Raw genomic sequence first — 9920 nt, 5'->3', positions numbered from 1 at the left:
GTCCATTCAGACATAGAGCCATGAATTGGACCCACCCCCTCTCTATCCTCATTGGTTCACAGACTTTGATTGACTGGAGTGGAAGACAATGAGGAATGAGTGTCCTGGACAGCCAATACTCTCATGTAACAGCGCTGGATCGAGATGGGGCTCAAGTAAGTACTGGGGGGCTGGAGGGAGCTACTGTACACAGGTTTTTTTTATCTTAATGCATTTATCTTCACAGTAAGAGCTGTGAAAATGTGGAATAGACTCCCTGCAGAGGTGGTCTGGCCAGCTCAGTAGATGTAAGTGGAGGGAATTATTTTTTTTACATTGTAGACAGTTGTTGCCAGAACAAGTGTCCCTATGTGAAAATGTCCCCTCGATTCCTGTTCTGATGGTATCAACTTAAAATTTGGGATTTTCCTTTAGTTTTAGTCAGAGAGACAATGGTCATACAATCAATCAAAGAGGGCACTATCTAATAGAAACACATATGGCAAAAAACCTGAAAAAAAAAACCTGATAGGGGATCTAAACCATCCCCACGTTGTCCAAAATTAAAAAAAAAAGTTTGGGCTTTACATGCACTTTAAGATTCTTGCGTGCCCCAGATAGTGGCCTTCTATCTATGAATGATCCCGTTATCATGCAGTCTTTCTAATTCCTTGTACAGATGGGCATTAACCTTCAGATCAGGAGAACATAGATGGTTGGCTTATGAAGGAGGTGCACTTAAGCTCTGGCTTATGTTTTAGGAAAACAATAGCAATCAGCTTGAAAATATATCACTTTCTCCACAGAAACTGCTCATCAAATGATATCTTCAAGTACCAAAGGATATAGGTGTCCGTTTATGAAGCAATGATCAGTGGAGATCCAGAGGATCGCCGCTGATCACAGCCCATAAACAGTATATAAACCAGAGATAATCGGGGGGAGATGTGTTTGAACTTGTTCTCCCGCCGATTATCTCCGCACATGGAGAATTCTCATAGACTGACACAGTAACGGTCACTTTATGAAGCTGTGATCTCAGCGCTTCACTTGTGATCTGTGTCAGAATTCACACGCCCCGATTCACCAACTCAGAGGTGGAGAACCGGGGTAGTGAAGAGGGAATCAGGGGGATCTGAGGAGGAAAGAGGAAGATAATTAACTTCCTTATGCCTCGTTCAGACCCCCCAACACTGTAACCATGTCCCCCTGTCATATGTATGTGTATACATATATACATATAATGTGTATATGTATATATATATAATGTGTGTGTATATACATGTATATATAATGTCTGTGTGTGTATACATGTATATATTATGTAGGGGGACGCTTTATTTCACTAACATTAATCACACCGCGTGTCAGTGTATTGAGCTGTGATAATTTATCACTGCTTAATATATTGACATCTGTGTGTATGAGTGAATTTCTAGTACTGTAATCTCGTAAAGTCTCACAAGATTACAGTATTAGGGGCCGTTCTCCAGTGTTAGAAGCGTTTGTAGATCGCTTCACACCTCCAAGGGTGAAACGATCTACTCCGCTTCATATAGTGGCACACAGAGGAGAAAGATCTCCTATGTGAATGCCGGAGAATGAAGCAGTGAATAGATTTCACTGCTTCATAAAAGGACACCATAGTTGTCCAGCCAACTATAATCAGGCACATGGGTGAAAAATCTCCGATTTCATTACTGACTTTTTTTTTGCCACTACCTGTGCTTGGCTTCTGAATGTTTATCTAGCTCTGTTCAATTTATGTTTTAGGCGCTTAAAGTTGCTGGGATGGAAAATGAGAGATGCACATATACCACATATATTTGTGATTTATATTTATTGAACAACTTTGGTATGAGATTTCATATTTGCATATTTGGAAGATGCATATTTAGTGAATTATGAACTTATTTTGGAGTTTGTAATTACATATCTGTCATATCAGATTATTTGGATTTTATCTATTTCTTTGTACAACTATATCATGATGATCTGTATAAAGAGCAACAACTAACAATTTGGGTGCCCCCTCCCCCACACCCCCAAAAGAAGAGAGGTTCACCTGAGAAATGCGTTGATGGGTGGAACATTGGTTTATGATCTTTCTTTGTTCTATGTTAAGCTTTCTTTCATCGCATATTGTAATACTGGTAAAGATGTCATCTACTAAGTTCATACAAAGGATATATTTAGCTCTAACATGCTAAATTGAAGGACTTTCATGGTACCAAAAAGATAAAAAAGTATTGAAATGTTTGATTATACTTAATATTAAAATATAAATATATTTAAAAATAAATAGACATAAAAATTGTACAAGTGTACCACAAATATACGATACAAAAATAAAAATATATAATGCTACTCTAAGCCCCCGTACACGCGGTCAGAAATTCCGACCACAAAATCCGTCAGAGTTTTTCAGACGGAATTTGTCTGAAACTGATGTTGCATACACAAGGTCGTACAAAGTTGTCGGAAAATCGAATTGTTCGGAACAGGATGACGTTCGTTCTTTCCGATGGGACTACATTCAGGCTAGTAGCCAATAGCTTTGCTTTCGTACTTTGAGCTGAGCATGCATGGCACTTTGTCCGATTGGATTCCTCTACAAATGATCAGAAAAATTCAGATCAGATTTTGTTGTCGGAAAATTTGAGATCGGAAAAAGTCCGATAAAGCCCACACACGGATTATATTGTCGGAAAATCCAATCGGACCTTTTCCGTCGTAATTTCCGACCGTGTGTACGGGGCATTAGTGTATATTCTCATAGACCCCACTGCAGTCAGGGGATGAGTAGCTCACTGTAGCATCAGTGATCTACTTATCCCCTGACTGCAGTGGGGTTGATACTAATATACACTAATGATGCATTGGATTTTCCAACAACAAAACCGTGGATTTTTTCCGAAGGATGTTGGCTCAAACTTGTCTTGCATACACATGGTCACACAAATGTTGTCGGAAGTTCCGAGCGTCAAGAACGCGATGACGTACAACACGTAACACAGGACTATAAAAAGGAAGTTCGATAGTCATTGTGCCACTCGTACTTGATTCTGGGCATGCGTGGAATTTTGTGCATCAGACTTGTGTACACACGCTCAGAATTTCCAAAAACAAGTTTTGTTGTCGGAAAATTTAAGAACCTGCTCTCAAACATTTGTGTGTGGAAATTCCGACAGAAAATGTTCAATGGAGCATATGAACTCACATCGAACATTTCCCATCGGAAATTCCGATCGTGTGTACGCGGCATAAGAGTAGCATTATATATTTTTCTTTTTGTAACTTATATTTGTGGTACACTTGTACAATTTTTATGTCCATTTATTAAAAAATTTGCATAATACAACTTTTCTATACTTTTATATCTTTTTGGTACCATGAAAGTCCTCCCTGTGATCAGGAGCAGAGAACGGTGACGTGTCACACATAGCAGTTTATCCAATCATGGCTCATTCCCACCCCACAATATAAAAGTATTCTTACAGTCCTCTTATTATTTTACCGCCATCCTAGACGGGCGCTCCCTCCTCCTGTCTCCAGGCACTGCGCGGCAACAGCAGCAGACTTATGGCTCTGTCACCCCAGTGTTAATCTGAAAAATGGCCAACATAGACAACAAAGATCAGGCAGAACTTGACCAGCAGGATATGGAAGATGTAGAAGAAGTTGAAGAAGAAGAAACTGGTGAGGATGCTAATAGTAAAGCTAGACAATTGATTGCACAAATGATGCAGAATCCTCAGATTCTTGCTGCCCTGCAGGAAAGGCTAGATGACCTTGTGGGTACTCCTATGGGTTATATTGAAGGTTTGCTTAAAGTAGTTAAGCGAAGAGTGAATGCACTAAACAATCTTCAGGTGAAGTGTGCACAGATTGAAGCAAAGTTCTATGAAGAAGTCCATGCATTGGAGTGCAAATATTCTGATTTATCCCAGCCACTCTTTGACAAGAGAAGCCAGATCATAAATGCTACATATGAGCCTACAGAAGAGGAATGTGAGTGGAAAATAGATGAAGAGGAGGAAATTTCAGAGGAGATGAAAGAGAAAGCTAAAGTTGAAGAGGAGAAAAAAGACGAGGAGAAAGAAGACCCCAAAGGAATTCCAGAATTCTGGTTAACTGTATTTAAAAATGTTGATCTTTTGAGCGATATGGTCCATGAGCATGATAAGCCCATCCTAAAGCATTTAAAGGATATAAAAGTGAAGTTTTCAGATGTTGATCAGCCAATGAGTTTCACCTTAGCCCTTGTACACACAGTCGGAGAATCCGTCAGGATTGTGTCCTATCGGACCGTGTTGTCGGATAATCCGACTGTGTGTGGTATGCATCGGACTGTTTCTGTCGGAATATCCGTCGGACCAAATTTTCCAACATGTTGGAAATATTTTCCGACCAACTGGTCCGATAGGACATACTCCGATCATGTGTAGAGAATTTCGATCGGACAAAGTGCCACGCGTGCTCAGATCAAATTCCTACATCAAAGCTATTGGCTACTAGCCTGAACGTAGTCCAATCGTAACTAAATTATGTCATCACGTTCTGAAAGATCGGATTTTTCGACAACTTTGTCCGACTGTGTGTATGCAACAGTTTCGGACAAGATCCGACGGACAAAATCTGACGGATTTGGTTGTCGAAATGTCCGACCGTGTGTACAGGGACTAAAGCCACGTACACACGTGGCGGACTGTCTGGCCAACTTAGTCCGTCAGACAATCCGACGGACAGTCCGTCATACTTTCGAATGAACGGACTTGCCCACACACGGCGCTTTTTGAGCGGACTAATACGGCGGACTAAGTCCGCCATACTATCCGCCCTACTTTTGAAATGAACGGACTCGCCCACACATGCGGAGGAAAGTCCGCTCATTTCAAGCGCGTCTCCAGGTAGGCGGGGCCCGCGAAGGAGACGTCGCTGACCCCGCCGCCTGGTATGGACTTAAAGGGGAACCCCAACGCCGAAAAAAAACGGCGTGGGGGTCCCCCCCAAGTCCACAACAGACCCTTGTCCGAGCACGCTACCCGGCCGGCCAGGAAAGGGGGGCCGCCTGCCCTCAACATGGGGGGTGCCTTGGGGAAGGGGGGGCCGCGCGCCCCCCCCACCCCAAAGCACCTTGTCCCCATGTTGATGAGGACAAGGGCCTCTTCCCGACAACCCTGGCCATTGGTTGTCGGGGTCTGCGGGCGGGGGGCTTATCGGAATCCGGGAGCCCCCTTTAATAAGGGGGCCCCGGATACCGGCCCCCCACCCTATGTGAATGAGTATGGGGTACAATGTACCCCTACCCATTCACCTGTAAAATAAAAGTACCAAAAAAAACACAACACACGAGATAAAATACTTTATTACACAGCTCCGGGGGTCTTCTCGCCGGACTCCTCCGCTATCTTCTTGTAGCTCTTTTGCTAGCGGAGGAGTCCGGCTTTCTTCTTCGCCGCCGGCCTCTTCTCCCGACTTCGGGGGTGTCCCCCTCTTCGGTTCTTCTGCCGGGCCACCACGCCTTCTTATAGCTCTTTTACAGGCGGTGGCCCGGTCTTCTGTCGCCGCCGTTGCCGCCGCCTTCCGTTCTTCTTCTTCTTCTTCTTCTTCTTCTTCTTCTCCAGGAGATGTTGCCTCGACGATCTCTCCGGCCGGAATGCCAGGGACGCACTGCGCGGCCACTTATATAGGGACAATGGGGCGGTGTCACATGGCTTTATGTCACATGGGTTGGTCACATGGGTTGATGTCACATGAGGACTATGACATCGTAAGGGGGCGGGGTCATCATGTGACCAACCCATGTGACATAAAGCCATGTGACACCGCCCCATTGTCCCTATATAAGTGGCCGCGCAGTGCGTCCCTGGCATTCCGGCCGGAGAGATCGTCGAGGCAACATCTCCTGGAGAAGAAGAACGGAAGGCGGCGGCGACGGCGGCGACAGAAGACCGGGCCACCGCCTGTAAAAGAGCTATAAGAAGGCGCGGTGGCCCGGCAGAAGAACCAAAGAGGGGGACAAGACCCCCGAAGTCGGGAGAAGAGGCCGGCGGTGAGGAAGAAAGCCGGACTCCTCCGCTAGCAAAAGAGCTACAAGAAGATAGCGGAGGAGTCCGGCGAGAAGACCCCCGAAGACGGAAGACCCCCGGAGCTGTGCAATAAAATATTTTAAGCCTGTGTTGTGTTTTTTTTGTACTTTTATTTTACAGGTGAATGGGTAGGGGTACATTGTACCCCATACTCATTCACATAGGGTGGGGGGCCGGTATCCGGGGGTCCCCTTATTAAAGGGGGCTCCCGGATTCCGATAAGCCCCCCGCCCGCAGACCCCGACAACCAACGGCCAGGGTTGTCGGGAAGAGGCCCTTGTCCTCATCAACATGGGGACAAGGTGCTTTGGGGTGGGGGGGCCGCGTGGCCCCCCTTCCCCAAGGCACCCCCCATGTTGAGGGCACGCGGCCTGGTACGGCTCAGGAGGGGGGGGGGCGCTCGCTCGCCCCCCTTTCCTGGCAGGCCGGGTAGCGTGCTCGGACAAGGGTCTGTTGTGGACTTGGGGGCACCCCCACGCCGATTTTTTTCGGCGTTGGGGTTCCCCTTTAAGTCCATTCCAGGCGGCGGGGCCAGCGACATCTCCCTCGCGGGCCCCGCCTACCTGGAGACGCGCTCGAAATGAGCGGACTTTCCTCCGCGTGTGTGGGCGAGTCCGTTCATTTCAAAAGTAGAGCGGATTGTATGGCGGACTTAGTCCGCCGTATTAGTCCGCTCAAAAAGTGCCGTGTGTGGGCAAGTCCGTTCATTCAAAAGTTTGGACGGACTGTCTGTCGGATTGTCTGACGAACTTAGTTGGCCAGACAATCCGCCCGTGTGTACGCGGCCTTAGTTACTTACAACCTTATGTTTTGTATCTTCTTGGTAGAATAAAGTAAACAATTTTTTGTTATAAAACAATAAAATTAAAACATTTAAAAAAACAAAAAAAAAAATTTCAGTGTCATTTTGGCATGGAGAGAGATAGAACAGAGCTCTGTTCAGCGCTATCAGTTAGCGTGCTATACTGTGCTATTTTGCTTCAATTGTCAGTGTAGAATAATAGTTTAGTGTCAGTCTAGAGATAGTGTGAGTGTATTAAGGAGGACCATCTTTCAGCTTTAGTAGGGACAGTTCAGATAGCGTCAATGTGGTGATGGTTGAACACAGTCTATTTTATTGCATTACTGCTAGTTTAGCGCCATTTACTTCTGTGTGCGTTACTCCCAGTTTAACACCATTTACTTCTCTGTGCGTTACTGCCAGTTTAACGCCATATTGTTTTGCATGCGTTACTGCCAGTTTAACACCATATAGTTTTGCGTGTGCATTACTGCCAGTTTAACACCATATCGTTTTGTGTGTGTTACTGCCAGTTTAACGCCATATCATTTTGTGTGCGTTACTGCCAGTTTAACATCATATAATTTCACCTGTGTTACTGCCAGTTTAATGCCATATTGTTTTGCATCCGTTACTGCCAGTTTAACGCCATATAGTTTTGCGTACGTTACTGCCAGTTTAATGCCATTTACTTCTGTGTCTGTTACTGCCAGTTTAACGTCATATAGTTTTGCGTGTGTTACTGCCAGTTCAATACCATATAGTTCTGTGTGCATTACTGCCAGTTTAACACCATATAGTTTTGTGTGCATTTCTGCCAGTTTAATGCCATATAGTTTTGCGTACGTTACTGCCAGTTTAATGCCATTTAGTTCTGTGTGCGTTACTGCCAGTTTAACGCCATATCATTTTTGTGTGCATTACTGCCAGTTTAATGCCATATAATTCTGTGTGCATTGGTGGATGCAGGCTGCATTGGTGGGTGCAGGCTGCATTTGTAGACACGGGCAGGCTGCATTGATGGGTACGGGCAGGCTGCATTGTTGGGCATGGATAAAGTTGTTGTTAATATTTATTTTTATAACTTAATTCTGCATAAAACATTTAAGTGTAATTTCATGAGATAATTTATGAGGGCATGTTTAGGGGCGGAATTAGGGGTGGGGCAGGGTACGGGTTGAGTAGGGCAACTGTTGGCGAGTAACCCTTGAGGCCTGGCTAGTAGCTTAGGACTTGAAATTTTGAGCCCTGAATATATAGATGTTTAGCAAATGGAAATCAAATGGTTTTTGCACTATAATATAAACTGAAAAATGAGCACTATTATTTTTGAGGAATGATTCTCACGTTATTGCACTATCATGGAATTTTGTTTTTTGGAATTTCAACACTGAGGCTTCTACCAGTGAGAATGAGGAATGGGAATATATGATATTATATGATAATGATATGATATGTAGCACTAACCCCCAAAGGAGCTGCTGGTTATTTTTGGGCTAACCGTTACCTTCCGTTCTCCTTGTTGCATGTTTAGGGGATGTCCCCTGTTAGATGGCCCAGTAACTTGAGACTGACAATAGATCCACTTGAATGGATTTTATTTGCGAACTCAAACCATTGAACATTCTTTCAACTTGGGACCAGAAGGTTGGAAAAGGAAGTTCAGGTACTCTTAATGTCAAAGTCCAAAAAACATTAAAGAACTTGCTTACTTTGACTGCATCCAGAGAATAGCCATTCACAGCTGGATGATCACTCGAGTTGGACAGTCCCTCTCTCACAAGGACTAGCAGCCAACAAGGTGTTTACTCAGGAACAAAGTCTTTGTCACAGACGTTGTTGCAGATCATATAGGGAAACTAAGCTTCAGAACACTTGTAGGATACCTGGATCTTTCAGCCTGCTTGGCGATATCCACAAGACCTGATTCTTTTGGTTACTTGAGGCCCTTCCAGGCTCTTGTTAAGAAAACCAACCCATACGTGGTGTTCTTCTAAAGAGTCCTCCCCTGGAATGCTCGAAGTACACTGGGTCTCTCCCGAGCCGGAGACAGCACCCAACCACCTCGGAATCCTCCTTTAGTTTCCTTGCCTTGAGCTAGCCAGCTCGAAGACATTAAAGTCGGGTGGATCCGCACCCCAGGCCATAGACTTCCTGGGGGCTGGTCAGGAGGACCAGGACCATGTAGTCAGCACATTATACTGGACTGGAACCCCAAACCACGTGACGTCCGCATCTTAAATACCCTCTCCCAGAGGGCACAGCAAGAGGGCCACTCCCACTGACCTGGCTCAGAAAGAGAGTACCCAAGCACCCAACCAGACCATAGTTCCATGCCTGCCACAAGAGGCAGTGCCCCCTGTGGCCAGGCTGAACGTCTCACAGTCCAGTTAGACTGATGCAGAGGTCCAATTTAGACAAATAAACCCAAACCAAACTGCAGTTTAGGTAAATTTTTACTTTGAATAATGCATAGCGTGTGCTCTTCAGGAGCCCGCCGCTACAGATATAATGATAATATATGATATATGATAACCAATGGGAATATATGACATGTGTCTCCTGAAATGTTAGATTTGATGGAGTAGAAGAGAAAAGGGAAAATGATCAGCTTTGGGAGCACTGGGTGATATTTGGCACGAGAATATTCACTAAATGTGAGCACGTTTTGGTTTGTGATTTTTGAATAATTGGAACACACTACACAGTATTTTTCTTTGTGTTTTTTGTTTGATGTTTTTTTCCTCCTTTCCTTTCTAGATGTAACGTTGATATGTGGAAGCGTGGAAGGTGATGAAATAAAGAGAAGACATATATTAATGATTGTTTTCATCAAGCTTTATTTTCACCCATATATGTGACGGGTCATTTTATTTGGTGAGAGCTTATAGGACCCTATGGACTATAATAAATATTGAAACAGAACATTTTAGCACTAGTTTTGATTTATATATTTTCAATTTGCACAAGGGGGACATTGTGTTTCCAGCTGCTGAGGGGAATATTCCCTGTCTGCTGATATAAGTTTTGAATTTAAAAAATGCACATCAATTTGACCATTAAAAAAT

General features: G+C 44.4%; 1 pseudogene; it reads left to right on the top strand.

The window, feature by feature from the left end:
* The first annotated feature begins 3484 nt into the window (after positions 1-3484).
* LOC143961949 (nucleosome assembly protein 1-like 1 pseudogene) lies at positions 3485-9618 on the top strand (annotated as a pseudogene).
* The last annotated feature ends 302 nt before the right edge of the window (positions 9619-9920 follow it).

The sequence above is a fragment of the Lithobates pipiens genome, unplaced genomic scaffold, assembly GCF_037356315.1.
Source record: "Lithobates pipiens isolate NorthernLeopardFrog02 unplaced genomic scaffold, aLitPip1_a1.2 Scaffold_8, whole genome shotgun sequence".
In the NCBI taxonomy this organism is placed as follows: domain Eukaryota; kingdom Metazoa; phylum Chordata; class Amphibia; order Anura; family Ranidae; genus Lithobates; species Lithobates pipiens.
Note: the sequence above shows the minus strand (reverse complement) of the source record. Positions and strands in the feature narration are given on the sequence as shown.